A 14,449-nucleotide genomic window follows, 5' to 3' on the forward strand; every position below is an offset into this window, starting at 1 on the left:
ATCTGAATGCGACCATGCAAAGCAATCTGCGTTAGCACGTAAAAATTCAATTAACTTACCTTTCATTTCTAGGCTCAAATTTTCTCCGATGTAAACTTTTATGTCTGGCCAGTGGACAAATAATATTACAATTTCGAGCTCCTCCGTGGTTGTTTTAATATTCTCATTTCCCTTTGGATCTTGAATCACATCAGGTCTTGAATCGACATCAGTCTGCCTTTGTGTGTTTTCAGTTGAGGTATGAACAATAGTGTCCTCAACTGGATTCTTTAATTGCTATTTTGTATCTGCATCGTTGGTTGTTGTGTTTGCAATCACCACCGAATTAATACTTTATGAAGCCTGTTGATTTCGACGAATTTGTCGGATTCCCCAATGCGATGGGAATTTGATAACTTGATGCAACATGGACGGGACAACATCCATATCATGAATCCACGGTCTTCCCAAGATTATATTATAGGCCATGTCCGCGTCTATTACTTGGAACTTTGTATCTTTGATGACTCCTTCTGCAAACATGGCTAGTACAAATTCCCATTTTGTAACAATGCTTGAATTATCAAATCCAGACAAAGACCGTGCCTTTGGTATGACCTTGTCATTAGCTTGCATTTCATTTACCACCCTTAGTAAAATGATGTTTACTAAGCTACCTGGGTCAATTAAAACTCATTTTATATTAGTATCATGTATAAGTAAAGATATTACTAGTGCATCGTTGTGAGGAATCATCAAGTCGTCCGCGTCTTCATTGTCAAACATTATACTGTCACCATACAAGACTTGGCAAACTCGCTTTCCGTGAGTGACAGTAACTTTTGATATTTTTTTCGCGGCTGTGTATGTTACTCCATTTACTTTATCTCCTTCGGTTATGACGTTGACTGTTCTCTTTGGTGATGGAGGCTTTGGGAGTTTTTATATGTTATTCATGTATGATTGTCTCTCTTTCTCATTGAATAGATCAGTAAGATAATCTTGCTTCAGTAAATGTTCGACCTCTCCTTGCAAAAAGCCTGCAATCTGCTGTTCTATGGCCATAATCATTGTGAAACTCGCACCAGAAATCTAGGTTCCTTTTGTTTGGGTCTGATCTCATTTCTTTCAGCCATCGCACCTTATCTCCCATCCCTCTTAGAATAACCACCAATTTGGAGGTGCTAATGTTAAATCTATAATCTCCTATTCTTTCTTGAGTACCAGAATCATTGCTTCGAGCATCTCGCTCCTTTTTGAACCTGGATGAAGAACTCGCCTCTTTTTGCCTTGATCTTGAATAAAATCATGCATTCTCTTGTTTAGATCGAGAATCTCGCCCCGCATGTCCCATGTAAGGCTCGTACCTGTTTTTACCAGACATTCTCTCAGATTCTGAGCGTCTCGAACCTGGCCTTTCGTCAACCCTTGACTGTGCAACTGTATCTTCTTCTATCTGCAGCTTCATACTGTATCGATTGTATACATCGTTCCAAGTTTTTGCAGGAAATTCTCACAAACTTTCTTTCAACCTTCTTGTGGCTTCTGAACTTTTCTCGTTCAAGTTGCTCGTGAATGCCATAGCCGCCCAGTTATCAGGTACTCGCGGCAACATCATTCTCCCTCGTTGGAATCTATCTACGAATTCTCTAAGCAATTTTGTACTCCCTTGTTTAACTTTGAAGATGTCTTCCATCCCTTTTTCAACTTTTTGATCCCCCGAATGTGCCTTTATAAATGAATCTGCAAGCTCAATAAAAGAATCAATGAAATTTTCAGGTAAGAAAGAATACCATGTTAACGCTCTTTTTGTGAGAGTTTCGCCGAAATTTTAACCAAAACTAATTCAATCTCATGCTTGGTTAAATCATTGACTTTCACACAGGTAGTGAACGCGGTTACGTGAACCCGGAGGTCAGACATCCCGTCGTATTTGGGAATATCAGGCATTTTAAAATTTTTGGGAATCGACAAAGGTGCTGCTGGCTTCTAGGATTATTGTGAATACTTGTCAATATCAATACCTTTGATCACGGGAGGTACACCAGGTATTTGCTCTATACGCTCATCTTGCTCCTTCAGCTGTTTCTGCAAAGTTAGCACTAAACTTTGTAAACTAGAATTATTTGGCGTACCTGACCCTCAATCGCGAGATTCATTGGGCATTTCTTCACTTCCAGAGTTATCAAGTCCCGAATGCGGATTCTCCAAAGTTGTTGTATTAACTGGTGGAGGAGTTTGTGCTGCGTTGGATAATCCTCTAACAAAAGCCTCCAATGCATCATTCACATGTTCTGTAATCAATTGCTTCAGAGCATCCTGCTCATTAGTTTGGTTGCCTCCATGTTGACCATCAGTGCACGAAGCAGACCTTTCAGGTGAACTTTCACGGGATTGTTGAGGAGTTCCCGTGGGTGTGTGATGTGATGGAGTTCCACCTTGTTGATTTAGCTGGTTGTTCTAGTTAGCGGTTGACATATTTGGTCATTAAAAATGAAGTTTGGGAAGTGAACGGATTATCAGAGTCCCGATAACATAACCAATTTATTTAACCCAAATATAGACTTCTCGGTCAAAGTAAATATCAAGAAGAAATCAGATTACTGATAACCAAAATTTATTTTACTTTCTCAATAATTTGAAGAATAAGACAAATAATGGAAATATTTGACAAGAAATGAAAATTCGAAGTAGATTGGTAATCACTCCCAGAATTGCGGTTAGAACCTTATGAATAAAATAAAGAATAATTGCATATATTTCAATAATAATGAGATACCATTACAAATGAGGACTAGGCCCTTATATAGGAGTACACCATTATAACAATTTTCTTACTTAATTTGGGCTTGTTAATGGCATTAATTACCTTGATTATCCGTTACCATATATAATTATAACATAAGCATTTATGACTAAGGATTTTCCGTAACCACGATTAATGTCGATTTTCCTTCCTTAGTTACAACAGATTCGCGCATCTTCCTTCTTTAATGATCTTTATCTATTCCGCTCCTATTTCTTCTTTTCTATCTGTCAGAGCCTGTTTCTTTCCCAGAGAAATCACGGGAGTGTTTCTCCCGTGCCTTCTTATGTAAAAAGCCACGTATATGTAAAAAGCCAGCAATGGTTAACTCGACCAGTTGGAGCTCCATTGGCAAATTTAGGGTTTTTCTTTATGCCTTTTTAATAGAAATGAAGCAAAAAAATGCGGATATGATATAATTTATCTTCAAGAAAAGAGATCTTCACAGATTTGTGAGTTATATATATATTGTACCTATAAATCTGAACATATTCAAGAAAGTAGTCATACATCTCATCTGGACGCCAACCGTCATCTTCAAGCTAAGGAAGGATTGAATTAGAAGCACATCGGAAATTAAGATGTAGGTTTAGACCAGTGTGTAAAAATCTGTACCATCTTAAATTGACTTGCTTCAAATCAATGTTACATGGCAGATAGATTTAATAGTCTAAGTTAAAATATTTGTGATCGATACAAGCCAAGAATAACACAGAACAATCAAGTTCAAGTGACACTCTAGCTTCAGCATGGCAGACTGTATTTGGAAGAAGAGTCAAAATAACGAATTCTGATTTTGTGTGTATATATATATATATATATGGAAATTAGATTTCGAGATCTACAATATTGGTGCAGAGAGTATAACCAAATTACTCATAGAGTTTAGTAGCCCCACCGTTGGCGCTCCAGGGTATATATGCGGTATAAATTCAACTCTTCAAAAGTAATTGTCTCTATTAAACTATCCAGGATCATATCAACGCACGAAATTCAAACAAATAAGCAAAATAACAAAATATATGAAGAAAGAACAGAAGTTATGATATATATTAAATAAATCAAAGGGACTTGATCACTTTTCCCAAAATACACATAAAGTGTGAATCCTCATACTGGTAAAGAAAGAACAGAAGAGGTTTACTGTGGAGACTGAGCAACCGATAAAGCAACAGACATAAACTTAATGTATCGGCCAACAACTTTATTGAGGGGCAAAAACTTGATACCAAATTGTTCCAATGCATCAGCACAATCCGTATGTAAAGCAGCTAAATTTGAGATCATCGATCCGGAATCGTTTTTATTGAGTGACTTCATAGCTTCTTCGAGATCGCTCACTGCACTATCCATTGCCTCTTTACAAGTACTCTGAATTGAATCTTTGGTTTGTGGTTCAACACCGGTGATTTTCGGAAGAATGCTGTTGGTCACGTTTTGGATCCTATATGCGATTTCTGTACATGCGTTTATGCTTTTGACCATTGCTTCGTTCCAATTTGTTGCTCCGTTCACAACCCTGTTGCACAAATTTGGTATAGTGCAAGTCTTGCAATATGGGCTCATTGGAATTACTTGAGCCTCATTGCTCTTTGTGAGGACAAAAAATGTAGCCACGATTAATAATAAACAACAATTCACCTTTCTTGAATTCATGGTTTTCATCTTTTATTCCTTAGGCTCAGAGAATTGTTCTTTTTCCTTTCTTTTTTTTTTTGGTTCTCGGGGCCTATTGGAATTGGGATGTAAACAGAAGAAATATTTCCAATCTTTTGAAAGGTGGGTTGTATTTATGAGAAAGGATCGAATTGTAAGTGCCACTAAAATTTAGAGGTTCTACGTGTTCGTAGAAAACACGTTTTGGTTGTGTCGTTAATATTTTCTCTGCAAAAAATTCAATTGTGAGAAAAAAGAGGTGTACCCTCTATTTTTTCTTAGTTTGAATGGGGCATATCAATTACATATACGGGTTGAAGTTGGTCATATATGGTTGGTTAAAGATTTTATGGTTATGTTGACTCTTGAGTTATTTCTTCTAATGCTGAATGTTAAATGTACCTCTATCTCTCATTTTATATTCTGACAAGTAATTACAGATTTAAGTCTCATGTTGAGTTTTAGTGAAAGTTTAATATATATATATATATATATATAGAGGAAAGATGTTGAATTGCATGCACGGAAACGACCAATGGATTGAAAGGTTACTTGAATAACGAATTCGAGATCAATTGAGTCAAAATCGTTGATATCAGGTACATTGATATTTGTTCTGCTAAAGAGTCAATACGAGAAGATTTACCGTGAAGCCTCATATGAACAGATAGAAACAAAGAGACAATCAATCTTACAGAGCAGTTATAAATCCTTTAATTAAAGCATAACATACAAAAATGATAGAGTAATGAGAATAACGAGAAGGCGCAAAAAATCTTATTATTTGAACCCCTCCTTCTCCCAAAAGCGAAATGTGGTTGGTTGCTTATAATAGTGAGTAACTAGGTTCAGAATGAATTACAAGCAAGGGAAGTGAAGATATTTATAGCCTAAGTCTAACATTCACATCCCTACTCCAACTCTCACACGTTGCTCTAGGTGGTTATTGACTACCGAGATATTCACCCGATGTAGGATAAGCATCAAGGACGATGAATATGAGTAGATCCCAAATATTTTGGACGATTGATACCAAGCAAGACTCTGGATTACAGCTTCATCAATGGATCCTCCGGGCCGTCCTTGTAGTGCTTCACCGGGGCACTGCTCCTATCTCTCCGAAAAAGAACTACTAGGTTGAAAATATTTTACGTGAGGGTAAACTTTCGCTGTTCATTCATCCCCAAGATGATACTTACACTACTAGAAATCAGGTGATTTCCGTCCAAGGCTTTCCGACCGAAATCGGTCGGAAATAAGAGTATTTGGTCGCAAAAGTCATACTTGTATATAATGTACAAAAATAATTATATATTAAAAATTTTTAGAATTTTCGACCGATTTCGGTCGAAAAGTTTGAACTTTTTGTTTCTCGCCCAAGACAAAAATTATATATATTTAATTAACCAACCGAAATAATTATAATTCAATATTTCCGACCGAATTTTCCGACCGAATTCGGTCGGAAAAACATTTTTATATAAATTAAAATATAAATTTAATAATATTTGTGTGTGTAAATAATAAAGAGCTTTTAAATAAACAATATTTGATATACTTATTTGATATATATATATATATATATATATATATATATATATATATATATATATATATATATATATATATATATATATATATATATATATATCTTAATATAGTATTATATTCGATATAATATAGCTTATATATATAAGCTATATTCGATATTACATTAGCTATATTAAGATATCTATATATATATATATATATATATATAGATAGAGAGAGAGAGAGAGAGAGAGAGAGAGAGAGATCTTAATATAGCTAATGTAATATCGAATATAGCTTATATACTATACACTTAGTATATATATTATACTATACTATATATACAACAACAACAACAACAACAACCCAGTGAAATCCCACTAGTGAGGTGTGGGAGGGTAGTGTGTACGCAGACCTTTCCCTACCCCGAAGAGGTAAAGAGGCTGTTTCCGAAAGACCCTCGGCTCAAGAGAACAAAAAGACAAAATAAGACAATATCAATATCACCACATAAATCATAGGAAAAATAGGAACAACATGAAATCTAGAAGAAAGATGCAAAGCAAAAACGAAAAAAGCAAAAGCAAAAACGATAGCTAGTAAATAGGTCTGACACTGAAACGCAGAATAGTAAGACACGACATTGCCTCGAGCTAGCTTAGGCAAAAACCCTACCAGACTAGTCTCACAACGGTACGAAATAAGACAAGACTCAACTACTTCCTAAACTACAACTCTAATACTATACTATATATACATCTTATACTATACTATATATATATATAGAGAGAGAGACATCTTAATATAGCTAATATTTTATCAAATATATATATATATATATACATATATATATATATATATATATATACACACACACATCTTAATATAGCTAATGTTCTATCGAATATAGCTTATATACTATACACATCTTAATATAGCTAATGTTATATCGAATATAACTTATATACTATACATTTAGTATATATATTATACTATACTATATATTTGTGTGTGTAAATAATAAAGAGCTTTTATATATATATATTTTATCGAATATATATATATATATATATATATACACACATCTTAATATAGCTAATGTTATATCGAATATAGCTTATATACTATACACATCTTAATATAGCTAATGTTATATCGAATATAGCTTATAGTAACTATACACTTAGTATATATATTATACTATACTATATATTTGTGTGTGTAAATAATAAAGAGCTATATATATATATATATATATATATATATATATATATATATACACATCTTAATATAGCTAATGTTATATCGAATATAGCTTATATACTATACACTTAGTATATATATTATACTATACTATATATTTGTGTGTGTAAATAATAAAGAGCTTTTATATATATATATATATATATATATATATATATATATATATATATATATAAACATCTTAATATAGCTAATGTTATATCGAATATAGCTTATATACTATACACATCTTAATATAGCTAATGTTATATCGAATATAGCTTATATACTATACACTTAGTATATATATTATACTATACTATATATTTGTGTGTGTAAATAATATTGAGCTTTTAAATAAATAATATTTAATACTTATATATATATATATATATATAACTTATAATAAATAATAAGTTGTTAACTAATTATTAAATATTAACTAAACATTTCCGACCGATTTCGGTCGGAAATGGCATGGTCAAACGGTCAAATGTCACTTAATATTTCCGACCGAATTTTTCGACCGATTTCGGTCGGAAATTTTCAATTTAGATCTGCCAGGGACGGGCTTCTTTCCCATTTTTCCATTTTCTCTATCTCTCTTCCATTTCTCATCATCTCCTTTCTAGTTGCATTTCCACCCAAAATCAACTCTTGTCTCCCTCCTCACAAAAATCAAAGCCCCTCATCGTCTCCCTCCCCTCCCCCGCCATTGTTCGGCCGCCGGCTGCCACCACTGCTTCCTCTGCCACCACCACCCACTGCTTTTAGCACCCAAAATCAAACCCCCTCTCTTCTCTTTCAAGGTTAGTTATCTATATTTTTAAATTTAAGTAATTTTAATTCTTCTATTGTATAAACTAGAGTTTAGTTAATGATTAATTAGATTTAGGGTTTACCCCTATTGATTATGTTTATGATAGCATTATCTATGTTAGAAGATTATTATTATTTTAGGGATATATATGAACTTTTAAATTAATAAGCACTCAAATTATTTAAATTAATTATATTGTAACTAAAGTTTATTATGTAACTTAATTCTATAAATTAATTTGAACTATGATTAATATAATTTATTCGTTCTTTATGTAGATGGAATATCGTAGTTGGATGTATAATAGGAATTATCCTAATCATCGGTTTTTAAGGAAGTAATTTATAGAAGGGGTTAAGGAATTTATTACGCATGCAATGTCACTTGAACCGTTTCGGATTGGAGGGTTGATTAGGTGTCCTTGTGTGAAGTGCAAGTGTTTGTAATTTTTTGGATCGGAGGATGTTAAGGCTCATCTTTATAAAAAAGGATTTATGGATAATTATTTTGTGTGGACTAGTCATGGAGAGATTGATGGTAGTGATGGTGTATTTCATAATGTAGTTGTTGGTGAAAGTAGTAGGTCGGTGGAAAATAACGTTCAACATCCTAGATACCATGAAATGGTTGCGGATGCTTTTGGGATGCACTTCGATTTTGAAACCCATGAAAGTGTTGAACAACCTCCTAACGAAGAGGTAAAATATTTTTATGAACAGTTAGAGGCCGTTAGTCATCCACTAAGGGAAGGGAATAGCTACTCTTGTTTATTTAATATAATTGCTATGTTGCAGGTTCATTCCTAATCATTATGTTACAAAGATAATCACTGATATTCTTGGCGGGTTGTATAATGCACCCCATCCGACTTGGAGTGACTTTCCAGAGGATCTCGTGCAACAAATGTTCAACCAATTTAAGGTTTTAATACAATTCTTATCTATTTAAGTATTATATTAATAATATTTTAATCTAACGCTACATACTTTATTTGCACACTAAGTGTGCCTGGGAGGACCAGTATAACGTGAAATTTGTGCAAATTGGGAGTACAAATGTCGTAAGAGACTCTCTACTCCTTCTGCTCCGCTCGAAAGGTTAACAAGAAGCCTTCATAGGTTCTACCAAATTTATGGGAGGATCTGCAGAGATATTGGGCCACCAAGAAATTCGAGAAGCAGAGTGAACTGGGAAAGAAGGCCCGAGCATCTGAGAAGGGTGGCTCCTTACATTGTCTGGGTTCAAGGAGCATAGGGAATACGAGAAGACAACTGGTAATTCCTTAAAATATTTCGGTCTATTTTTATCGAACTATATTTATATATGTTAATTTTGTTAACACGTTTTATTATATTTGTAGGGGAAAAAAATATGGGATGAAGATGAGTCATGATGAGTTCTTCATGGAGACTCACATTCGGAAGAAGAAGGCACCGACAAATCCAAATAGATGGGTTGAGGACCGGGCGGAGACTACACATGTAAGTTTCATAACTACTATAAATATTTATAATATTATATAGACAGAAGATCGAGGCGATTGATAGGTCGACTATATCGTCTATGGAACAGAAGATCGCAAAATGACAGTAGAGCTTGAAGAGACAAAGGCTAGAGAAAAAAAGAGAGATGAACAATTTGGTACCCTTCAAGTTCAGCTAGAAAGGAGGGACGAATAATTTAATCTCCTTCAAGGTCAGCTGGCCAATTTTCTTGCTAGTGGTGCTTTCCCCATTCCATGGTCTCGTGAGCCTTCCCCATGTGCTGACGATGAAGGTTCTAGGAATGAAGATGGAGATGATGCTAGATAAAAAAACTCATTGAATGGTGTGTATTGCTAAACAAAGTATTGAACTTGTCAATATTTAGTTGAGACTAGTTTTGAATGATGATTATATTGTTATTTTGTTATTGAATATTTTAGTAGTTCTTGTTGTGGTTGTTATTAGTTGTTGTGGTTGTTATTAGTTGTTGTTGTTGTTAGATAATGGTTGTTAGTGTAGTTAATAGTTTTTGTTAGTTAATTGTTGTTGTTGTTGTTAGTATATTCATTGTTGTTGATTAATTATGGTTGAATGACAGCAATGTAATGCTGCCATTATAGGATGGATATTGGTTGTAATTGGCAGGTGGTGTAGCTCAAAAATAGGCATTTTTGCCCAGTTTTTACCCAGATTTCCGACCGAATTCGGTCGAAAATTGCAAATAAATTCTCCAGTTTATTGAAATTTCCGACCGAATTCGGTCGGAAATTATGAATTTATATTTATTTTTATAAATAAATAATAATTTATTATAATTTACAACTAATTATTTAATTAAATAAAATTATTATTATTTTAAATTTCCGAGCGAATTCTGTCGGAAAATGAAAATGAAAAATAATAATAATAATAATAGTTTCCAACCGATTTCGGTCGAAAATTTGAAAATTAAAAAAAAATATTTAATTATTTCCGACCTATTTCGGTCGAAAATTAAAGTTTGACAGTCAGTCAACGCTTTGATATTTTTGACCGAATTCGGTCGGAAATTTCCGACCGATTTCGGTCGGTACACGTTTACGATCATTGTTTTCCCGACCAATTAAAATCGGTCGGAATTCGGTCGGAAATTATCAATTTCCGACTGATTTCGATCGGAAATAGCGGACGGAATTACACTCTTTTTTAGTAGTGTTAGCCCAAGCGGCACCGTGTCACCTTGTAAACTAGCCATGTGTCAAGGCAAGATTTTATCAACTAAACATACGTTTTCTCAAATTTTTTTTTTGGAAAGGGACTATAAGTTAAATGGCTTCAACTAAATTCAATATTTTCAACATAAAATATATATATGTCAAAAATTTATTAAAACTATAATAAATTTTAAATTATATAATGAGTTTAGTGATACGAATTTTAAAAGTTAACCTATCAATTTTAAAATTTTGATCTACTTGAAGTAGCTCCTTTCTTGCCCAACTTAATAATTTGGAAACGCTTAAACAATTCAAGTACAAGGACCTGGTATAGATACGAGGTTAATATCGTCATGACATATGAGATTATAACAGAAAATTCTGGACTTTATCATTATTTTTCCAAGCTTCAGCGAATCCCTACTAGTACTTAAATACTTTTTTTCAATACTTATTTCATATGAATATTCTTTGTGATTTCACATAATAAAGAGCGAATATTCCGTCCAGCTCATTATTTTATAATGCTGCTGAATATTCAACTCAGTTCAACTCTCACAATAATACAACCAATTTTGACGAAAAGACAAAACTACCCTTCTTAGTTTCTGATCTTGACCTAAATGTAGGACCCGATAGACCACCCATATAAATTGCTAAGGTTTGAATAAATTAATGCTCTTCGCATAAACCATGAGTAGGGGTGTTCAAAATCGAACCGAAACCGAAAATCAAATCGAAATCGAAGATTAATGGCTTATTGGTATCGGGTTAACGGTTTAACGGACGGAGAACGGATTGATTTTTTTTTTATTAACGGCTTATCGGTTTGGGGGCAGATTATTCAATTTTCTTAACGGATAATCCGTTAACCCGTTAAGAATATATATATATATATATATATATATATATATATATATATATATATATATATATATATATATATTAAATATCCTTCTTCCACTTCCATATATAACGTATTGGGTCACTATTTGAAGGAGTTTCAGTACTCTATCTCTATTACTAATCTACTAGGAAACAATATTGGTGTATTTATTGAGCATTTAATGATCTATTCGGAAAGAATATGTATGAGAAAAGTCATCTAAACATCAAACAAGAATCAAGACAGTAGTATTTATCACAGTCTTTACTTCGTTGCCTAATGCTGAAATTTGGTGTATGCATATTTTTTACACGGATCTACTCGCTTATGGATTAAGCTGTTGTTTGAACTTTGAAGCTGCATAAATTCAAGCATTGTTTGGCGTTAGTTGCAGGCCAAACATTTCTGTGTAGTCTCCTCACTTATGAATTAATCATTTTGAAATATGTATTCTAGACTCACTTTGAATATAGACTGGAATTTTATCATTTCAAAATTAATCATTGACTTTTCCTTTGCAGTTGTGGTCGGAGGAAAGACATGTATTCTGGACTCATCTGTAATGTAGTCTGCTTTGGGATATAATGGACTCATCTATTGTATTCTATAGACTGGAATGTAGTCTGCTGAGCATATGAATTTTATTTTGAGTCACATCGGTCAGCAAACAATTAATGCACGCAATATAGATTGAATTAGGCCGATAAACCGTCCGATAAGAGCTAAACCGATACCAATCCGCCCGATATCTTATCGGGTGGCTAGCGGATTAATACATTTAAAAGCCGATAACCGATAAGCCAAACCGTTAAGAGTAAATAACCGTCCAATCCGCCCGATAAGTAGCCCTAACCATGAGAGGTCAAGAGCAGAAAATTACGGGCAAAATCCAATTATGGGCCATACAGAATCATGTAAAATTTGTCATATTCCCATGACTTTTGTGCTTCAAATTCCAAAAACCTTACTTGTATAAGCTAAAAGTTGCTTCTGCTCAATGGTATTATGAACTTGTACTTATACCGATTTTGAAAATTTTCACGTAGAGAGGTGTATATATATATTGTGTGGCACATTCAGTATTCCTAAAATGGTGAAAACGGCATGGTTTATGCTTTTTTCATCGGTCAAATTAATGGGTATTAATTAGCTCAGAAAGCGTCGTAACAAACGGCATAGACAGTACCGTTTTCGGATTTTTTGAAAACATCTGAAAGTGGCGTCATGTCTGCCGTTTTAAGCCTTTGAAAAATGTGAGCACTCAATAACTGCCTCACATGAGTAGAGAGAGCTTCTATGTGTGGATGTTTTTGTTTAAATATGGAAGATACCCTTACAACTCAGTGGGAGAAATTAAACGTACCTAAACTATCCTTTGTGAATAAATTTTCTATTTGATTAAGGTGTGCTTAATTAGTGAAAAGATAATAGTAGCCTACTTAATAATTGAACTATAAGATTATTTGTCAAAAGAAAAACGCATGATTCATGCCGTTTTCACCAATTCATGAACAAAGTTTCACACACACCCATTTATTGGATGTTCCCCAAAATGCACACCATGTACAGAAAAAATTACATTCATTTGATCGTTTGGTGCAAAAGAGAAAAAATAAAACAGAAGAGAAATGCAAGGGTTTGCTTTCTTGTACCAAATATTAAATGTCATTCCCGTGCACAAAGTATCATGCGTTCACGCAAAGTCCGGAGAAGGGTCGCATCCCAAATATTGCAGAAAAAAAATGTTACAACCATTTCGTTTGGAAATTTTTTAAAATAGAAATTCAAAATTAAGTAGGTGATGTAAACTAAGAGTCCACCAAAATGTATAGTCAGTTCCTCCAAAACACAGCTGTAAGTAAATAACACAACGATATTTACGTGAATAACTCTCTGCTCACGAGATTAAAACCATGACCTACACTAGTAGGATTTCAACTTCACTAACTGAGCAAAATTTAGATTACAACCTATTGTAATCTAGGAATTAAACTCTTAATCCTTCACCTACTCACAATAACTATATTGCGAGCCTCTTTGTAATAACTTTATTACAAAGCTCTAGTCAAAACAATCACACAGATTATGGTTTAAAAGTTATCCTACGAAATACTTTTGAAAAGCTAAGTAGGAATTACAAGTGAATAACATGAACAAAGACACAACAATACTAAAGGACACACGATGTGATCAATGTTGGGATCTGGTCCTTTGTTCTTCAATGCCTTGAGAGAGTGAAGGCGGTTGCAAACTTGAGAGTAATCAATATTTAGGTTTTGTAAGTGTGTGTAATCCCTTGCCTCGTGTTGATAATATATAAGTGAGGTCATCAAAGATGATGCAAGGGAGTGTCCGATACACATCATGCTTCAACAGTGCTACTGTACTGTTGCGTGTGCAGTGCAATAACTTTAACAACTATTAGAGTTGACTTGTACTGTAACCGGAAGAACTAATCTCTATATGTTCCTATATTGTTTTCTTATCTAATTTCATTGGAAATCGAATCAGACATTTGACTCGTTACTCTGAACGCTGAGGGATCAATTATATCAGGTTCCCTATCTGGTTCTGTCATGAAGTTTGTTAAATCATCCAAATAAAAGACACATAACTTATCAATTTTCCCCTTTTTGATGATGACAAACATATAATTGATATTTTCCCTGAGAACCAGATCTCCACATTGTTCCCATTACAAAATAGCCATAAATAGCCATATTCTTCTATGAGAACCTGTTTCCCCCTTTCAAATATCTTCCCCTTTTTGGCATCATAAAAAATCAGACAATTAAATGCAAAAATAAGTCCAACAAAGTTAACTCATGCCACTTGTGTGCACACAAAATA

General features: G+C 33.7%; 2 long non-coding RNA genes across 2 annotated transcripts; both read left to right on the forward strand.

Moving 5' to 3' along the window:
• Nucleotides 1-3,824: 3,824 nt before the first annotated feature.
• On the forward strand, nucleotides 3,825-4,544 carry LOC138900553 (uncharacterized). The gene is made up of 2 exons (XR_011411647.1): nucleotides 3,825-3,885; nucleotides 3,919-4,544. It is a non-coding gene; the product is annotated as an uncharacterized lncRNA (long non-coding RNA).
• A 7,722-nt stretch (nucleotides 4,545-12,266) lies between these two features.
• On the forward strand, nucleotides 12,267-13,262 carry LOC138900642 (uncharacterized). Its single transcript, XR_011411759.1, has 2 exons — nucleotides 12,267-12,612; nucleotides 12,889-13,262. It is a non-coding gene; the product is annotated as an uncharacterized lncRNA (long non-coding RNA).
• The last annotated feature ends 1,187 nt before the right edge of the window (nucleotides 13,263-14,449 follow it).

This window comes from Nicotiana tomentosiformis, chromosome 10 (assembly GCF_000390325.3).
Source record: "Nicotiana tomentosiformis chromosome 10, ASM39032v3, whole genome shotgun sequence".
In the NCBI taxonomy this organism is placed as follows: domain Eukaryota; kingdom Viridiplantae; phylum Streptophyta; class Magnoliopsida; order Solanales; family Solanaceae; genus Nicotiana; species Nicotiana tomentosiformis.